Source organism: Aedes aegypti, chromosome 1 (genome assembly GCF_002204515.2).
Source record: "Aedes aegypti strain LVP_AGWG chromosome 1, AaegL5.0 Primary Assembly, whole genome shotgun sequence".
Lineage (NCBI taxonomy): Eukaryota > Metazoa > Arthropoda > Insecta > Diptera > Culicidae > Aedes > Aedes aegypti.
In genome coordinates this window covers 16,695,370-16,717,150 of record NC_035107.1, presented here as the reverse complement: position 1 = coordinate 16,717,150, position 21,781 = coordinate 16,695,370, and the positions used below count along the sequence as shown (strand labels likewise).

Genomic DNA, 21,781 nt, shown 5'->3' with positions numbered 1-21,781 from the left:
ACTAAATGGCCACGAAAATAAACTGAAAGAAAGAAAGGAAGCAAACTGCGGTTGCCAAGCTTTTGCAAAGAAATCGTTGGCACGATATGCAAGCTGACAGCGAATGAGTCCGTGCAGCAGCCGGCGAAAGGCACTGTGGGAAATTTGGAACGTTTTTTAGGAGTATAATTTGTTGGCTCCGTAATGCTTGTAGGATTCTTGAGCCATGGTTGAATTGGTTCTAGATTGAAATGGATCCATAGTCAAATAAATCTGTCATTCTCGAGAATTGACTTCAAATTGTCGCATTAATTTTACTTTTTGACGTTTCGGCTTCTATAAAAGCCCTCACCAGGGATACTTTAGTCGATTTATTGGAATTTAATTGAGTTTACAAGTTGTATTACAACCGAAATTTCATGTCACCGAAAATTACAATCCACTTTGTCCGAAATTGCATTTCAAATCCATTCTTCCAGTGATCTCAACAGACTGCAGCATCCCATGTGCCATGTTCCAAACTACTTCAGTATCTCAGTAGTATCGTTGTCATTTTTTCCCAAGAAGCGGGCGCTTTTCTCCTAGCCCCAGCACAATTGACGGCGGAGAAGCAAATAGACCAAGACGTGGTGGTGGGACCTTCGGCCCCGTTGCTACAGCTACAGCTACTCATCAATAATTCATGGTAAATTTTCGTTCTTGTCGTTCCCGGGGCGGAGAGCACGGTTTGCGGTGAGACAGTGTTTGTCAAACTGTCGTTAATCGAGTTTGATGCGACAACAAAACTAGACATGATTAATTGACTCGAAAAAAATAAACAACTTCTAAAATTTAACAACTGCTTTAAAAAATAAATTTAGAGGACTAATGAAATTTACATATTTTTTAATTTACAAAACTTGTAAAATTTCCAAAATTTAGGCGCTTTATATTCTGAATAAATTTCTGATTAAGTTTCTGAGCGAGTCCTATTCAGGATTTTTAATAGCCTTCGATCAGAATGCGATGTTTCAAATCCAAGTTTGGAAAATTTCCTAAACAGGATTCTGAGCAGTTTTAACTTAGGTTTCTGAGCACTCTCTTCTCAAGATTCTGAACAATTACTGATCACGGGTCAGAATACCTCCTTCTTATGTTTTTAAAAGATATATCAGTAATATATGATCAAGAATTTATCAAATTTTGAATAAAAATTATGGAAAAAATTCTGGTCAAGAATCTGAACGACACGCTCTTAAAACTTTGAGCAAATTTTTATTCAGGGTCTGAACATGTTTTGAACAGATTTTCTAACATTCCTTCTCATAATTCTAATCCTCCCTTTCCAGGATTCTGAGCAATTCTTGACTTGCATTCTGAGAAAATTGCTTAATACCTAAGCAATCAATTGTTCGTTTAAGTTAGTTCCAGTTATATTAGTAGTTAATCAGCAAAAATGTTCTACTTGAACTAGATTTATACTTAAAGTGATCCTTGGAGTTCACTGCTTAAGCACAATACGAACTATTGGTTACTTGGGTACTCTGATCAATTCATGGTGAGGATTCTGAGCAATTCCTAATCAGGGTTCAGAGCGATTTGTATATTCTAAGCAAATACTGGAAAAAATTTTGAGAAACTTACAGCATGATTCAGAACAAGCTAAAATGACAATTCTATGCAATTGCTGCTCAAATAACTGAACAATTCAGGATCAGGCTTCTAAGCAGTTCCTTCTCAGGAGTCTGAACAATTTTTTATAAGGATTCTAAGCATTTTTATCGCAATCCTTGCTGATCACAATTTTTAGTAGTTTCTTGATTCTGAGCAATTCCTGAATCCTATGTAGCAAACAATATTTTTATGAATCTCGAGCATAAATTGCTAAGAAGAAGACATTTGAGCATTAACTAAAGAAGGTAGTACAAATTATTCTAAGCCGACATTGCTCAGAATCATAAATTTCGCAGAATTCTAAGCTGAAATTGCTTAGAATCTTGAACTGAAATTGTTCAGAATTCAGGGCAAGATTTTCTCACCACCCATAGCAGTATTATCTTCTTTAAAATCTTGATCAAGAGTTAATTGAAGCTCAGGTTATTTTGTAAAGAGGGTTGCATACGAATTGCTTAGAAATTGAGCAATAACCCATAAACCCATAAATGTAATGAATTGATTCATTAGCCAAAATGACACATTTCCATTACTGAGTTGAATTCCTCAAAATTGAAACCGGTCAGAATCATGAGTAGGCAGCAATTAGAATTTATATAGGAAATTTTTCAGTATTTTGAGCCAAATATGCTCATGTTTATTTTCTCTTGAGCCAAAGTGACTCATTCTTCATGAGCACAAATAACGCAGAATTTAGATTAATTACTGCTCAGAATTTTGAGCAGGATTCGCTTAAAATCCTCTAAACACATTGCTCAGAATTCACCCGTTTTTTTTTCTTAATTTGGTCAGAAGTTGACTGTTCATTAATTGCTCAGGATGATACTGAGCCAAATTAGCTCCCAAATTTGTTAAGAAATAGCTCCTAAGTTCAAGCAAGAACGAATTATTTCTTGACGGGGAATTTAAATAATAGACTGCAGGTTTTAAATAAATTGCTTAGTTTTTATCTGAAATTGTTGTCATTTTTAGGATTAGTTAAACAACGCAAATAGTGTTACGTCGAATCATTAGAAAACAAATAGTACGAATTTTAGCATTTGTAACAATTTCATAGAACACTAAGCAAAAAACCACACTATCCGGAGTGGGTATTGCAACAGTAAATTCCACAAAAGTTGCAAAGAGTCTCAAGAGAGAACTGCTAAGAATTCTTAACAAAGAATGCTTGGAATCATGTGAAGGATTTTGACAAAATTTTAAAAAGAGCTACTGAACATTAACGGTTCCTGCTTACAGTTTTGAGCAGTTCTAGCTCAGCGTACAGTTTCTATGTCTGCTAAGGATATAGATCAATTTTAGCTCTGAATTCTAATCACTTCCTACTCAGAAGTGATCTGAGCGATCTTTGTTCAGTAATCTGAGCAATCTTTGCTCAGTAATATGAGCAATCTCCACTCAGTTGCTAAGTAATGTGAGCGATCTATGCTAATCTGAGCAATATTTACACAGTAATCTGAGCAATCTTTGCTCAGAAGTTGGAGCAATCTTTGCTCACTAATCTGAGCCATCTTCGCTCAGTAATCTGACCAATCTTGCTCAGTAATATGAGCAATCTCTGCTCAGTAATCAGAACAGTCTTTGCTCAGTAATCTGAGCAATCTTTGCTCAGAACAAACCAAAGGGGGGTTGGGGTGATGAGCAACGTTTGCTCATCAATCTGAGCAATCTTTGCTCAGTAATCTAAGCAATCTTTGCTCAGTAATGTGAGCAATCTTTGCTCAGTAATCTGACCAATCTTTGCTCAGTAATCTGAGCAATCCATGCTCAGTAATCTGAGAAATCTTTGCTCAGTAATCTGACCAATATTTGCTCAGAAATCTGAACAATCTTGAACAGAAGTTGGAGCAATCTTTGCTCACTTATCTGAGTCATCTTCGCTCAGTAATCTGAGCAATCCTTGCTCAGTAATATGAGCAAACTTTGCTCAGTAATCTGAACAGTCTTTGCTTGGTAATCTGAGCAATCTTTGCTCAGAAATCTGAGTATTCTTTGCACAATGAACTGAGCAATCTTCGCTCGGTATTCAGAGCAACCTTTGCTTAGTACACTGAGCCATCTCTGTCCAGTGATCTGAACAATCTTTGCTCAGTGTTCTGAACAACCTTTGCTCAGTGATCTGAGCAATCTTTGCTCAGTTATCTGAGCAATCTTTGCTCAGTGTTCTGAGCAATCTTTGCTCAGTGTTCTGGGCTATCTTTGCTCAGTGATCTGAACAATCCTTGCTCAGTGATCTGAGCAATCCTTGCTCAGTAATCTGAGCAATCTTTGTTCAGTATTCTGAACAATCTTTGCTCAATAATCTGAACAATCTTTGCGTAGTAATCTGAGCAATCTTTACTCAGTTATCAGCACAAACTTTGCCAAGTAATTTTCACGCAGTAATCTGAGCAATCTTTGCTCAGTTGTCTGAGCAAACTTTGCCTAGTAATCTGAGCAATCTTTACGTAGTAATCTGAGCAATCTTTGCTCAGTAATCTGAGCAATCTATACTCAGTGATCTGAGCAATCTTTGCTCAGTAATCTGAACGATATTCGCTCAGTAATCTGAGCAAACTTAGCCAATTAGGGCTGACCAATCTGACCAATCTTTGCTCAGTGATCTGAGCAATCTTTGCTCAGAAATCTCAGCAATTTTTGCTCAATGCACTGAGCCATCTTTGCTCAGTGATCTGAATAATCTTCGCTCATTGATTTGAGCAATCTAAGTTCAGTAATCTGAGCAATCTGCACTCAGTAATGTTAGCTATCTTTGTTCAGTGATCATCTTCCCTCAGTGATCTGAGCAATCTTTGCTCAGTGATCTGAGCAATCTTTGTTCAGTGATCTGAGCAATCTTTGCTCAGTTCTCTGAGCGATCTTTGCTCAATAATGCGAGCGATCTTCGCTCAGTGATTTGAGGAACAATTTCTCAGTAATCAGAGCAATCTTTTCTCAGTAACTTCAGCAATCTATGCTCAGTAATCTGAGCAATCAATGCTCAGTAATCTGAACAGCCTTTGCTCAGTAATCTGAGCTATTTTTGATCAGTAATCTGAGCAATCAGAGCAATATTTGCTCAGTAATCTGAGTAACATTTGCTCAGTAATCAAAGCAACCTTTGCTCAATAATCAGAGAAATTTTTGTTTAGTATTCTGAGAATCCTTTGCTCAAACATTTGAGCAATCTTTGCTCAGTAATTTGAGCAATCTTTGCTCAGTAATCTGAGCAATCTTTGCTCAGTAATCTGAGCAATCTTCTCTCAAAATCAGCAGAGCAACGTTTGATCATATTCTGAGCAATCATTGCTCAGTGGCAAAACAATTGAGAACCAGTGTCCTCGGAGGACACTGCCATCTGCCTTCGCGACCCACACAAGTGCTTCCAGGTTAAACGATGGCGGTTGCGCTGTCTGAATATGTAAAAGTACAAACTGTCAATGGACACATTGGTGCACTGTGCAAACATCAGGCCTTATCCCTTACTGGATGTCGTTTTTTTCCTCACACAGAAGTCACCGAATCCTTTTTTTTTTTTTTGTCTTGCTCCTTTCCCGAACCACAAGAGAGCCCTTTGAAGTGGAAGACATTTCTTCGCCCGCGCTCGCCAGAAATACGAGAACATAAACTTGTTGGATGAACTTTGTGTGCCGGCTACCGTCGCAGCGTTTCATCTCCGGCAGAAAAGTTCAAAGTCACGACTCATCAATCTTGACTAAACGCGATTAAATCTGCTGGTGAAAAACAACCCCCGGACCGGAGTCCACGACGCCGTGTATGGCAGGGAAAAAAAAGGTCCCCGCGGATCGATGAACCCCCTTTCTAGCTTCCTACGTCCCCATTTGATGATGGGTTTCGGAACGAAAATGGACCAATTCTCCGAAGGACGGCGGCAGTGATTTATGTTGGCACGGTGCTCCCAAGATCGTTATTATCAGGAAAAATCTTCGTCGAATATGTGCTCATCAGTCTTTTTCTATGGCTAAACTGCACGACTGAGCAATAATCACGTTTCAAAATGAATATTTCTTATTTCCTTTGATGTCGTGGAACTATACTATCAAAAGGCGTAACTTAGAAATAATCTCAGCTACAGAGAACGTCTGATAAGTAGAAAATTAATGTTTTTTTTTTTCTTGATAAAAACGGCCTGGGAGCACCGTGATCGCTGTTGTTGCCTGACTATCGGTCGTTCAGTTGTTGGTAGCGACATCTGCTCGAGGAATCCCGTCATGAATCATCCATTTACAATGATTCGACAGACGACGACGACGACGGAGCTAGTGACTCAATTCGAGCTGCTGGGGAGCAAACGAGGGATTAGCTGAGTCGATCCCCAAAGTGGCCCAACAATCCTTGAGCCACCCCGGTCCGTCCCCTGGAACGGACCAATTGGCGAGAGCCGGTACTCGGAATGCTCATTTAATTTGGGATTGACAGAGGAGACAAGATGGTTCCGGTTCGTGAGAGGAACCGGTTTTTGGGTTTTGGAATGTAGGTCCTTTGAAAGCTTTGAAGGTTTTGCTGCAATGAACGAAGATTTGTTTGTAATGAATGGAAGAATTTGGGCGAAGTTCGTTACAATTTTCTATCGTTAAGAATTTATTAGATTTAAATTGCTATCAATTTCCAACAAGATTTCTATGTAGTCAACTTCTGGCACTAACAGGACATACTTCCATCAAACTAGGCTGAAAATTTACAAAGGTTGTTAGTATTCGATCTCTTGTCTGTCAATCTACTGTATTTTTCGCAAAGAATTTAATTATCAGGTCAAACCACTTTTACATCATTAAAAACACATTATCTTATCCATTTTTTTTAATTCAAAGATAACCCTGGAGTTTGTTAGCATCTGACAAGTTATTGCTGAAAGCTATGCTATAAATACTAAATAGAAATGTATCATTAAATTGATCAGCAATTAAATGGTTAGAATACTCAACAAAAATTGCTCAGAATTCTGATCAAGATCCACTCACTGCTCCGAGGAAAGAAGAAGATGCTCTAAATCTTGAACAAGGATTGTTCAATATCATGATCCTGGTTTGCTCAGAATTTTAACAAGAACACTTGTTAGAATCACAGGTTTGCATACATTGCAGTTTTCCCCAAATTCTTCAAATTTAGTCAGTAATCATTCTTTAAACATATGGCCACATTCTTGCTTGTGTTGTTTTTAACAGTGCACAATGGTCCGAACCGATAATTTAGCGGGAAAAAAACTGTTTCCTCTGTTCTCGTCGATTTCAGACGATTTTAGTTGAGTTTTGCGTCTTCGAAGAAAAAAAGTTGAATAGCGAGGCCCTTATTTATGTTTAAATTTTGACTCAAACTTTTTTGTTCTAGGAAATTTGTAACTGCACTCCTCTGCAAACTTTTAGAAAATGTTATTTTGAATAACTTTGTCAAGAAACTTTTGACCTAACTCTTCAGTCTTCATTTAAGCTAGACAAATTGATTCTGCAGCTTACTGTGCCAATGACCATTTTTACATGCGTATATCGTGTGGCAGCTACGAAGATACTCTATGCCCTGGAAAGTCGAGAAAATTTCCAACCCGAAAAGATCCTCGACCGGTAGGATTCGAACCCACGACCCTCAGCTTGGTCTTGCTGAATAACTTAACTTAAGGTGCTGAATAGTTTTAACTTTAGGTGGGCCCAAAATGTGGTTACGTGAATGTGTTCTTGAGAAGAGTTGTAGATAAAGTAATGAAATACATTGTGACTTTTAAATTAAATTCAAATTAATGTTAAAAACATGAAATCTTAAGATGCCTATAACTGATGGACTTGCAATTAATTTCCTCAAGCATTAAAGTTTGAGTCGAAATTTAAACCTAAATAAGGATTATTCTATTCCACTTTTTTTCTTTAGAGTTGCAAAACTCAATAACGAATAAGTTCTTTGAAAACATCATACGTCTGAAATCGACGAGAGGAAACAATTTTTTTTTCCTGCTAAACTGTCGCTTATCGAAAAAGTGACTCTCACAATTCTAAGAAGGAATCGCTACAATTGATAAAACAGCTCAGAATTCTGATCATGAACGGCTTATAAATGCTTCTCTCAGAATTTGAGGCAACATCTTCAAGGGAATTCTTCATTCATTCGCCAAGATGAACTTTCCTTGATACTACCAACCATTTTCGGCTGTTTCCAAGAAGATGTTATCCATTTTTTGAAAACTTTGTATAATAAGTTTCTGGAAACTCTGCTTGTTTGGTTTATGTTCCTTATCACCTCCGATTATTGTTGTTTATTTCGATAGTCGTGTAACGTTTATAAATACGATTCTTACACCAACGTATTTCTTCGGTTCTCATGTTCAATTTTCCGGTCGAGTTTTGAACGATGAAGTGCTTGAAAGTGGTAAAAGTGATATTAGATTTTTAGTAGCAGTCTACCCATCCAAATCGTACAACAACCCACGTAATTTTTTTCTGATCACCGCGACATCTCCAGAATAATAGTTGAAGCACAAATCGCATACAAGTTCCAATACAAGCCACGTTTACAACTACACCATAAAAGCGAGCATAAGTAATACGTGCTGCATAATCACAGGCGATTCACCATGGCAAAGCAATGCGCAAAGTGCTGTGAAGCAATCAATGGTATCGATTATGTTGTCTGTCGCGGTTATTGTGGCGCTTTCTTCCACATGAACGCGTGTTCGAATGTGACACGTGCGCTACAATCCTACTTCACAGCGAATAGAAAGAATCTCTTCTGGATGTGCGACAAGTGTGCGGATCTATTCGAAAACTCACACTTTCGCGCTATTTCGACTTCTGCCGACCAAAAATCACCATTGAACACGCTTACCACTGCGATCACAGAACTACATACTGAGATAAAAAAGATAAATTCAAAGCCTAACGTTCAATTTTCTCCTGCTGCTAACTGGCCAATTATAACTCAACGTAGAGCCACAAAGAGAGATTAGATCAAGATACTTTAGCATTCCATCCGGAGTACCGCAAGGTAGCGTACTTGGACCACTTATTTTCATTATTAACATTGATGACCTGAGCGAACTGATCTCTTGTTCCAAACTATCCTTTGCGACGACCTAAAATTTTTCCGAACACTAGCTTCTCCAGCTGACTGTTTGGATATTCAAGCTGATATTAATCTATTGTTAGTTTGGTGTGGTGACAATGGCATGCATGTCAATGAGAAGAAATGTAAGGTTATATCTTACACTTGCCGCAGTAATGTGATTCACCATGAATATTGTATGGGTTTAAATCCACTTGAACGAGTAAACTCAATATGTGATTTGGGGGTCACTATTGACGCGAAGCTCCGGTTCAATTAACACATCAACATCATAGCTGCCAAGGCATTCAAGGTGCTGGGCTTTATACGTCGGCATGCATATGGATTTAACGATGTGTACTGCCTGAAGACGCTGTTCTTGTTCACTAGCTCGCAGCATTTTAGAGTATGCCACACCAGTTTGATCGCCTTATTATGCAACGCATACATTGATCATCGAGCGTGTCCAGAAACATTTTTTGAGATTTGCTCTGCGACAATTACCATGGAATGATCCTCAAAATCTTCCCTGCCACCCTAATCGTTGCAAACTGATCAACCTAAAAACTCTCTCTGCCCGTCGTACCAAATTGCAAAGACTATTTATCTTTGACCTTATAACAGGTAACGTAGATAGTCCGGAACTTATCCAGCTGATTCCGTGGAACACACCACCTCGACGCTTCCGAAATAGCTACATTAATGTTTGCTGTCCCTTTCCACAGAACGAACTATGGTTCAGATAATTCTTTAAACTCGTGGTTAAGATCATTTAACGATGTAAGCAACGCATTTGATTTTAGCCTCTCGAAAGCTATGTTTAAACTTAGAATAAGAAGTATAGAATAATATAGTTTTTAAGAAATTAGTCTGTACGACAATGTCAAAGATGGTGAATAAATAAATAAATAATAGAATACAAGCATGACCAAACAATGAATATGGTTTTGATAAAGCAATTGCAAGGAAAATCTCAAAACTGGTTGTTTTCGAACGCGGACTTCTTGTTGAAAAGTTTTCAAGAATTAAGTTGAGAATTACAAGGTATGTTCAACACAAATGTCAACTTTTATCAATTTTCTTAATGGAAGTGGAAGTTCTTGCTGGATTTTATCAATGAAGAATGCTGGAAGAACATTTTGAAGAATAAAAGAAATACTGGCGCAGAAACTCATTTTACCAGAGCCTGAATTCATAGAACATCTTGTTGAAGGTATTTAAGACCAATCAGGACAAGATTCAAAAATTCAAGAACGCCAACGAAGTTAATCGAACATTTTGATCGATAGAGATAAACCCAGCGACGTATAGAAGGAAGATACCCCTTTGCTATTTATGTAATCAACCGGGACATATTGCGTCTAATTTCCGAGCTTACCGTGAAGAACAGAACAATCAAAGGCATCTTCAAAAAATGAAAGAAAATTTGTATCATCATCAGGACACAATCCTAATCACAGAACTGGGGATTTTTTTATTATCGTACGAATTGGACCGAAGGATCTCAGATTTTCATGAAACTTTTTCCACAGGCAGGGCTCATGGATATATGAATAAAAAAAAAACTGAGAAAATTCAGGGTCGCCTATTTTTCCGGAAAACTCAGGTGGAATTTTTTTGTTTTCCCTTGACACTACTTACTTTGAAAAATCATAACTCAAGAACGAAGCATCGTAGAAACAAAGTTTTTGTATGAAAATTTAAGCAAATTTTCTCAAAAATCCAAAAATAATATGAACTGGAAAAAGTTTTCCACTAAATTTTCCACCGTTGGGAAAATTTGTAAAGAAAAACCGGAAAAACTATGCCCGAACTCGTGGAAAATGTTCAAAAAAATATTTTCGAGAAGGTAATTTTATAAGCTTTAATCACTGAAATTTTTAGAATGCACTTTTTTTTTCGTTTTTGAGTTATGGCCAATTTTGTGAAAAATGTCCAGATGTGCCATATAAGACTTTTCTTTGAAAAATCATAACTCAAGAACGAAACATTGTTGAAACAAAGTTTTTATATGAAAATTTAAGCAAATTTTCTCAGAAATCCAAAAAAAAATATGAACTGGAAAAAGTTTTCCACAAAATTTTCCACCGTTAGGGAAATTCATAAAGAAAAGCTGGAAAATCTATGCCCGAACTCGCGGAAAATTTTTATTAAAATATTTTTGAGAAGGAAACTTTATAAACTTCAATTCTAGTAACTTTTAGGATGTACTTTTTTTTGTTCCTGAGTTATGGTCAATTTTGTGAAAAATGACCATATTAGCCTTTTCTTTGAAAACCCATATCTCAATCGAAGCATCAGAAAAACAAGGTTTTTTTATCAAAGCAATTGCAAATTTTCTAAGAGATCTGAAAGAAACGATATGGGATTGGTTTTAATGAAGTATAAGTCGGATTGGATTATATTTTTCATGAAACATTACACCGTTAAGCAAAGCTGAAAAAACTGTTTCTTTTCCATTCCAAGGGATTCTTTCTTTTCTATGGATTAAATAAGATTCTTTTTATATTTTTCTTTAATTTTATTTATTCAATTATTCAGTACATAACTTACATTTTATCTTAAAACTATCTATTTTTTCAACCGGGAAGATTGCCTTTGGTTGCTACCACCAGAAGATTTTCGTTTCTTTGTAGTATTAAGAACAAAGCATGCTGTATTTTCTTGGTTTTCATGTGCATCTGAGAATTCACTCGCAAAAATGCTTCGTTCGTCTTTTGGAATAAATGAATGATATTTTTTTGTTCCAGGAATTGGAACAAGGTTAGAAAATCTCTCCTGAAGTAATTTTTCAGCCTCTGAATAGTCATTTTCAGTTGCATATATGAATTCCCAATCTTTTTTAAATTGGTCTTTCACCTTTTGCGACACAGCCCAGTCAAAAAATTGTTTGGCGTTATTAATTTCCGCTGACTTTCTAATACTAGCATATCTAGCCATTCGCTTAATATTGCCACCGATACCATCACATGGACCTTTTCCATGTGAGGTTGGGAAAAAGTGCCATTCTGCTCTAATTTTAAAATCATTTTCATGGTTGCATACATTTTTGAAATTTGATTTATTTTTGTACTGCTCTCCGCAACCATCAGAAAGATAAATGATTTTTTCAAGCTCAGGAAATTTATTTTTCAATCTTGAAATTAGTTTTGTTTGAAAAGCATAAACTGATGTCGTGTTATGCTTTTTTATGTCAGCAATTACAACAAAATTTAAGACTTTGATCGAAGATTTGTCTTTATAATAAATTACAAATGGATGTATTGTTACTTGAGGTCGTACAAAGTAATGGCTTTGAATGGAATCTTGTATCACGCACGAATAATTTTCCGCGAAATCCATCTGGCAGATTATTTCTTTGTTTTCAACTAGTGATTCCTTTTTAGCTCTTATAAATTTATTTTGTTTATCTACTTTGAATTGATGCACAAGAAACTTCTCTGTATGATTTTTCAAATTTTCTATAAAATCATTTACATTTTCCTCTTTGTTGATAATTTCACAACGAGGAGAAATAATCCAAAAACAATACTTAACTTCTTCAACGTTGTTTTCATCTAAGCGATTGGCAACAAAATCTAATTTCATTAATTTACAATCCTCACAGGACCTCAAGTAACAATCTTCTATACTATCTGGACATATCATTTGACTAGTCAAAAAGGTGATAAGTTTTTTTTCTGTATTATGAACTTCGAAGCAATTAGTTTTTTTCAATGCATCAACCATGAATTTCATATTCTCATGTATCATGCAAACACAAACATTCATGGCCGATGAATCCTTTGTATAAACACATTGTTTTGGTTTAAGTTTCCAGAACGATGTGATTGAGACAGATTCCTGTTCACTCTTACAGGTTTCCAAATATTGTTTATATAAAGTATCCAAAGGGTCAAGCAAAAGGCGTTTTTGAACATTTTGGCGCACTCCATTGGGTAACTTAATAGATATGGTATCTTTCAAGCCAGGAAATGGCCGACTGATATCATCCCTTAGGTAAAAATTTGAAACTATGTCTTGGACACCTGATCCATGCGAGGGTCGTCCTACTTTTGAAAGTGGTTGAATCCCTAATTGTATTTTTTTGATTCAGTTATAACGTGTTGAGACACGTCAAAATGAGCTTTAACTTTGGCATATGACCAATTCCTAGGAAGTAATTTTAGAAGTTCAATTTGCTTGTCAGGTTCGGCTTTTGTAACAGCTGAGTTCAAATTTAATAAAACGGAATTAAAATCCTCTGTAACATCGACAATATTAGGCGGAAACCAAGTCTTTATTTTACTCAAAATTTGATTGAACTTTTCGTCCATAGACGCATTGCGATAGTTGCTACTAGAAGCATCCAAACGTGAAGATTTTACTTGAAAAGAAATTTCCAAGAATTTAGCAAGCTCTTGTATTTTTTGTACATTATTTATAGAACCAACTGACTCACCCGAGGAAGGAGTTTCCTTTTGCGACGCCAACGAAGATAGTGGTGAAACTTGTTCCTCAAACGCCATTGCTTCTGTAAGATCCGTTACGAGAGCCTTCTGGTCACCGGTAATGGAGCACTTCACGCAAATTTTTATCTTTTCCGTAATCCACCGAACTCCATTCGAATGAAGCTTACTGATGAGGCCTTGGTTGATCGATCGTAGATTTGTCCTTACTGATTTGTGGCCGTCCAGTTCGAAGGGGTTACAGCATAAAGAATTGTATTCGTAATATTAAACTTTGTCCATTTCAACAGCTTCGGGAAAACTTTTTTCACTTTCCAAAAATTAATAACGAGGAATATACAGCTGATAGACAACACTTGCACTTTCTCACTGCTCTTTGTTAGTTTTTGGTAAACTTATGATTCTCAAGCCATTTCAACGCTTTAAACTTGAATTGGTAAATACCTATTTGTCATATTGTCTACCCATTTATTTAACTGTCAATTTAGTAGTTACCTAACAGGAAAAAATTGCCTACATTCTGATTGAAGAAAACTTTGTTTCTATGTAGTTTCGTTCTTAAGAAATTTTGTTTATGAACTTATAAATTTGTAAATATATGGTTCAAACAGCTCATCCTAGCAATATTTGATCATGTTTTAGGAACGAAAAATGAGCGTATTGAAAAATATTGTAGGATTGGATCTTATTGATCGCTCTTTTCAAATATACTTTGTTTGAAAGCTGGAATAGCTAATCGGGTTTTTATTATTTGTTTTCATAAACAGTGAAAAATGTCCTGGGAAACTGATTCCATTTCAAAAATTTCATATTTTTTAGATAATTTGAATCCGGTTCGACAAGTCATGATGAGTCTTGAGTCATGATTTTTAAACGAAAAGGCATGTATGGCAAATCTTTGCATTTTTTACAAAATTGACCATAGATCAGGAACTAAAGAAAAGTACATCCTAACAGTTACCAGAATTGAAGTTTATAAAGTTTCTTTCTTAAAAATATTTTATTAAAAAATTTCCGCGAGTTCGGGCATAGATTTTCCAGCTTTTCTTTATGAATTTCCCCAACGGTGGAAAATTTTGTGGAAAACTTTTTCCAGTTCATTTTTTTTTTTTTGGATTTCTGAGAAAATTTGCTTAAATTTTCATATAAAACATTGTTTCTACAATGTTTCGTTCTTGGGTTATGATTTTTCAAAGAAAAGTCTTATATGGCACATCTGGACATTTTTCACAAAATTGGCCATAACTCAAAAACGAAAACAGTGCATTCCAAAAATTTCAGTGATTAAAGCTTATAAAATTACCTCCTCGAAAATATTTTTTTGAAAATTTTCCACGAGTTCGGGCACAGTTTTTCCGGCTTTTCTTTACGAATTTTCCCAACGGTGGAAAATTTAGTGGAAAACTTTTTCCAGTTCATATTTTTTTTTGATTTTTGAGAAAATTTGCTTAAATTTCCATACAAAACTTTGTTTCTACGATGCTTCGTTCTTGAGTTATGATTTTTCAAAGTAAGTAGTGTCAAGGGAAAACAAAAAATTTCCACCTGAGTTTTCCGGAAAAATAGGCGACCCTGAATTTTCTCAGTTTTTTTTTTATTCATATATCCATGAGCCCTGCCTGTGGAAAAAGTTTCATGAAAATCTGAGACCCTTCGGCCCAAACCCGTACGGTAATAAAAAAAATCCCCAACTATGACCTACAACCCAACCTATAATAATAGGATAAACTTTGTGTCTTTTTAGATGACATACTGATACCCACCAATGGACTTTTTTTTAGGTTTAAGCCATATGTTAGAAATACTGAGTCAAAATTTATTGGAAATCAATCTGGACAAATGCAATTTTTTTTTTCGAAGAAATAGATTATTTAGGATATACAGTTAATAATAAGGGAAGAAGTTCAAATTCATGTTACATAGATAATGTTAAGAATTTTACAATTCCTCAAACTTTAAAGATGTTCATAAATTCCTTGGATTGATGAGTTATTAAAAAAATATATCAAAAAAATTTCTGTTATTGCAATGCCTTTAAATAAGTTGCTTCAAAAAGATGCAGTGTTTCGTTTCGAAGAAGAACAAATTATTTCATTCAAAATTTTGAAAGAAAAAATGATTCAGCTCCAATATTTGCGATTTTGGATCCGCTCAGTATCAGTTACATTGTGACGCCAGTAATTGTAATGCACTGAGATAGAACAAAATATAATTTCAGCACAAGAACAAGATCCCAAATTGAAAAGTATTAACCCCTTTACCCCAAGGAACATTGGAATATTTTCAAAACCAGATCACTAATCATCAATATCGACACGGATTCTTGAGCTAGAAGAGTTTTTTGAGAACTTGTGAAAAATTGTGCAAAATACCGAGAAACAAAAAAGTTATCGCAAATTGATTTTTTTTCTTGCGGTAAAAAATGAAGCTGTCGGTAGAGGGGTTAAACAACCTTTAGAATTACTTTCTATTAGATGGCATATTATTTAGAAAGGCACGGTAAATGGCTGGGCGTAGCGTACCATTGGTACCTCGCGTACCTGCATGAATAAAATAGACCCCTTTGTGCGGTCCTTAGCCTCTTGCCCTGCAACTTCTATCCCTACCCCCTCGTGGTACTGGCCGGAATACGAACAATCTTGGCGAAGATCGGGTAACCAACCCCCGGTGGAACTTTGGTCGTATGCTGACAGGGAAGGGGGGGTTTGCTTTTTCTTCTGCTTTTGCAAATCTGGAGCGTCTGTACTCCATGTTAGGAGCGGCTCACAACAGCGTCCGTTCCCCATGTCAGGGACGGCTGATCATCGTTCGAGCGCCAGAGAAGGACTCTAAGCTAAACTGCGCACTATGGCCCTCCGAACATTTAGGGGGAATGGTCATCCGGAAATCTAGGGGGTTGGTGTCAGGCCCTGCTAGCCATCCCTGAAAATACACCAGCACAGGAACGTCAACGAGAGAATACGGGCCGGAACAATCGGCAAAGACCACAGCGACGAACAAGGACTAGCGATTGGAAACTCGATACGTGGAACTGCAAATCTCTCAACTTCACGCATACTCTCCGATGAAAATCCGCGGTTTCGGCATCGTAGCGCTGCAGGAGGTGTGCTGAACAGGTTCGATGGTGCGAACGTTTAGAGGTAATCATACCATCTACCAGAGCTACGTAACACACGTGAGCTGGGAACAGCTTTTATAGTGATGGGTGATATGCAAAGGCGCGTAATCGGGTGGTGGCCGATCAACGAAAGAATGTGCATGTCAAGAATCAAAGGCCGATTTTTTAACTTCAGCATAATCAACGTGCATAGCCCACACTCCGGAAGCACTGAAGATGACAAGGACGCATTTTACGCGCAGCTCGAACGCGAGTACGATCGCTCTGCCTAAGCCACGACGTCAAGATCATCATAGGAGATTTGAACGCTCAGGTTGGCCAGGAGGAGGAGTTTAGACCGACGATTGGAAAGTTCAGCGCCCGGCTGACGAACGAGAACGGCCTACGACTGATAGATTTTGCCGCCTCGAGAACATGACCATTCGTAGCACCTATTTCCAGTACAGCTTCCCGTATCGGTACAGACAGACAGAATCGCAAATCGATCACGTTTTGATCAATGAACGGCACTTCTCCGAAATAACCAACGTCAGAACCTATCGTGATTCTAACATTGACTCCAACCACTACCTGATGATGGTGAAACTACGCCCAAAACTATCCGTCGTTAGCAACGTACGGTACCGACGCCCACCCCGGTACAATCTCAAGCGGCTGAAACAACCGGATGTCGCCAATGCGTACGCACAGCATCTTGAGGCAGCGTTGCCGGATGAGGACGAGCTCGATAGGACCCCTCTTGAGGACTGCTGGAGGACAGTCAAAGCAGCCATTAACGACGCTGCCGAAAGCATTGTCGGATATGTGGAACGGAGCTCAAGAAACGATTGGTTCGACGAGGAGTAATGATGCAGCATGGTACGCGGCAAAACGTGGAACGATATATACTGAAGCGGAAACAGCAAACCCGACTTTTCCGGGTCAAAAAGCGCCGCCTGGAAGAGGTGGAATGCCAAGAGATGGAGTGCTTGTAAAAATGGGTTTATTTCTTAAAGCTTAAAAAAGTGATGTCTTATCACGATTATTTTAAGCGACGGGGTAAAACCGCCTACCCACGGGGTAAAAGCGACCACCACGATTTTCGTACGATGATTGTAAAAAGTATAATGTTTTATGAATTCTACATTGGTAAACGTTGATATGGTATCGTTTATAGGGTTAATTTATTCAAAAACCTAAATATATACTTAATATCACCTTAAGAAACCCAAATTTTGGAAACATATGCGGATTTGGCTTGTATTTTTAACAAAATTGTTTTAATTTTACTTAAATAGTAAGTACTGTTACTGTACAACGTAGTTACAACAATTAAAATGTTTTAGACATTTTATTTGGTATACATTAGGGGTGACGGTCTTACCCCATCAACAGTGGTCGGTTTTACCCCGCTTGCACAATTTTCACAACTAGGGCCTTATATCAAAGCTAAATACTTACAATTCTCGATAACTTTTTCAAATCGACGTAAGTAACTTTCATACGGTTTTGAGAAAGTTAATTAAGAAGAATCACAACCTCTCATCTAAAACTGTTCTAAAATGAATCCCATTTTTAACAATTTCTTTACCGTGTACATCGCTTAAATTTTGCATGCAATCAGCTCGCAGTAAAATACTAGGTAATTCCTACACTCTTAAAAATAATGAAAATTACTCTGGACGTAATTCTGGTTATGACTGAATGACACATGATGTAAGTGATGGAATGACACAAAAACGTGTCCTTGAAGATGTATTGAACAAAAAATGTAATTTTACTTGTTAAAGGACACGAAAACGATGGAACTGTGATCGACATTTCCCGAATTAGACACTAACGTATTTGGAATTGGACACAACTTTACGTCATTTGGCTCGCTTCTTTTATGTGCATCCCAAAAGACGTAAATCACATTATTTTTTGGTACTGTGTATCATTTCCCACAAAAAATATATGACAAAATGATAAGCCGTTTCAATCAGTTACTTACGACGTTTTTTTACCAGTGTAAAATCGACTCAAGTAGTGTTTTGTTTTGATTCGAGGTTAAGTCACTTTGTCTCCCATACAACGGAGCGTCGAAAGCAGTGGTTAGGTTGCAAAAGTGTCGTTTTGTAAATCCGGAAATTAAACGTTCTAAAAGTGAAAAATCGAGTTGGTTTAGAGCGGGACGTGTAGAATTTCGTCGGCGATACACGATAAAGTGAGTTTTTTTACTTTTCTGACTTTAGACTATTTGAATAAGTTTTCGAGAATTCATATTTCACTTAACTGAACCATATTTCACATTTCTGTTAAAGCATGGACGGGTAATTTGTTATATTTTTACAAAAAATCCCTTCCGAAATCCTTAAGTGAGCATCTGTTAAAATAAGATCAAGTTCAATATCGACGAACAGAAACTTTGTTTTTGATATTTGTTATGAAAATGGGAAGTGCTTGGGGAACTTTTAAGGAAACAGCCATTTTCATGCTAAACTGAAGGTGGTCCGTCTTACCCCGTCTTCCCTTAGTTCACGCAACAAGGCGCAGAATGATGTTTTTAACAGCAGAACTCAATTTTTAGGCAAACCTTGTTGGATAAATGTACATTTATCCAACATCACTCAGAATCTGTCACCTGAGTCGAATTCGGCTCGTCCAACGGATGTTGAATCCGAAGCTAGTTGACTAGGTCATTGAGAAATCCAGAGCAATTCGATGGAGGCACTTCCAAAACAGAACTGCAAAGTATTTCCTTTCAGTGTTGCTATTAAACAGTGCAGAAAAACAGCACTTTTCAGGACTGTTTTTATTGGTGGGAAGAGTAGGCCGTTATGTTGTTCATTCTTTTGATAAAAAGTAGGCTGATATGCAAGGGAATTGCAAAAAAAAGATATTACAGTGAACATTGCTTACCGTTTAGTCTTGTCCTGTTTGACGGCCTTCGAAGTCCTTTGGTAGATCATTTTTTGCATATTATCCCTATCTTACGAACTGCAATATCCCCCGATGCAAACTTCTATCCGAAGCGCACTGCGCCCCCGTTGAACGATTCCAGCCCCCTTCACGCTTCTGATTCAGTAGTTGAGCCAAAAGGGCGTTCACACGTTTACTCAAATGCACTTGCAGAAGCACTACCTACGTAGACCTATTGAACAACCCCGAGCGCGTTAGGTACGTATGCAGATAGGCCGTTCCCGGACAGGGGGAAGCCACGATGCGGAGGGACAAAACTATAGACGACTCTGGTTTATATTTATATTTACCCACGGACAGCGGCGCACAGACCGTGTCGCGCACCGGTTATTCTCACTTTTATGTGCGCCTCTCTGTTTGCGCTCTGACGGGTCCAGAACATGTGTTTTCAATTGGACACGAGCGAACGGAGACGACCGCGACGAAAACGGAGTAGGCCGACAGCGATTTCCTCCCTCTCGTCATCATCGGCTGCCATGGCAATTTTGCAAAAATCGAGCAAGATACACAGCCTACTTTGCGACAGAAGATGAAGGGTTTTGAATTTTTCATGAGATTAACTGATATTCACAAATAACTTCCAGCGATTCATGAATCGTAGAACATTTCTTCGCTGCTGTGGCACCTGTTCCCGTCACTGAACTTCACTTCTTCAAACTTGAAACGGTTAACTTGGATGATCGTCGCCATCATGGAGCTCTACTTGGCTTTCTCCCAAGAAAATTCTTGGTCACATAGGTCATAACCCTAATAAGGACTTAATGGCGCTAACCCGACGATAATTGCGCGGCACGTGCGAAAAGCCGCGCCGCACGCCGAAACTGCTGTGAAAAGAAATGCCTTCGATCGCTTTTGTAAACAAAAACAATTATCGCGCGCCACACGACACGATCGACCGACCAAACAAAAAGATCCGCGCGCACGACCGTTTCCAACGATACTGAAAAAACTGTCGCCGCCGTCGCGGTGATCGTCGCATCATTGGCGTACAGCTATCCCCCGATCTACGACGGACTTCGTTTGAGCGGTTTTCATGTAGAATGAAAATACGTACCTAGATTAAGACTCGTACCTTGATATTTGGCGCCATCTTGGAATACAATATGGCCGCAAAAATCGATTTCCGACTTATCTCGTCGATTTCAGTCTTCTATTAAGATATTCTATGGTGGAATCAATTACCCGAAATCCCAAGTCATTATTAGTATCCATCTACGCGGTACTAATTACCGTCCTACTTTGGGGGATTCCTGTAACGATCCGGAAGAGGGGTCATCGCGTGCGGGAGGAAAATTCTAAATAGGCGAAGATCACAAATTTTGAACTCGGTCGCGATGTCAACCGCCGTCGCCTACTGTGTATTTAACGTGACGTATTATTTTTATCGACACTGCGGAGCATCGCGATCACGTCCCACAGAGAAAGGTTTGTATGTGTGACAAGTAGAAGCATTAGCCGTAGAACGCTAATGTCGTGGCTGTTCGTGTGACCAACATCTAATTTGCCACGCTCTGACAGCTTGAGTACCGGGTCTATAAGTGTCAAATCAATTTTTTCGACCAAAATAAAACATTCTCTACAACATGGCACTAAACAAGCAATCATAAACTTCAATAGTAAGTAACAATAAAATTCTATTTTGTGATAACAGCGCCACTAGCGTTCTACTACTTATATTTCTATTGTGTGACACGAAGGAAGATCGCACGCAGTTCCAAAAAAGATCGTCACCGCGAATGACAGTCGCGACGACCAAAGCGACGAAGCGTGCGAAATGGAATACGAAAGAGTTTAGGGTTAATTTCGTAGGATGCGTGAAAACAATTGAAATGGTTGAATTGTTCTTGAAATAAACCGGGATTGACGCAGAATTGTAATTCAATCCAGCTTTCAGCAACGAGCGAAACGAGACAAGAACCAGCCGATCCGATCGTTCAACTCGATCATCGTCAAAGCAGGCCATTCGTCAGACGTAAAAAGGTAGGCCGTGAAAAATTGCATGGCAGAGTGACTCTCGTGCACGGCATACATAACAAGGTAACCAGTGTAAACATCAAATTTGATTGTAAATATGTGACGTCATTTCTATCGTAGCAGACCAATCATTTTTATATTTTTCTCAAAAATATGCTCGAAGTGAAAGGAATGATGTCGTTATGACACTGTATCGGAAACTGTCACCTTTTTAACATTAACCGTGTAACCGTGCTTTCGTGTGGACCTAGTCAGCATTTTTTCTGGTTTGTGTCTAATTTTATTCATGGGTGTAGGGTTGGTATTTAAGGCATGTATCACGAAATATTAGTTCGGTGTCAATATGTGGGCATCATGCGGTGAATATGTGACGAAATTAGACGTAGTTAGACGTAGAATTTTTGGTATTAAAATTAATTTAAAACTGTTGGTTAGAAAACACTAAGAATATAGCAAGAGTCTACAGTATCTTAAGATGCTTCATATAAAAGCTTGCAAAAACGTAGTCCAAACAACTGCGGAAGCTTCTTCTAAGAAGCTGTAAAAGTTTCTCCCAAAGAAGTTTCTTTCAAGAAACTGGAAAGCTTCTCCTCCAGAAGCTTTAATGGAGAAGTTGATCTGTTCCTGGAGAGGAAACTATCCA

At 37.9% G+C, this 21,781-nt stretch overlaps 1 protein-coding gene across 1 annotated transcript in view; it reads right to left on the bottom strand.

Annotated features, from left to right (window-relative positions):
- LOC5578809 (eye-specific diacylglycerol kinase) overlaps nucleotides 1-20,101 on the bottom strand; it is a 691,896-nt gene extending 671,795 nt beyond the window's left edge. Inside the window, 1 exon segment of the mRNA XM_021839032.1 lies at nucleotides 19,105-20,101. The gene's annotated coding sequence lies outside the window, so the exon portion shown is untranslated.
- Between the last annotated feature and the right edge of the window lie 1,680 nt (nucleotides 20,102-21,781).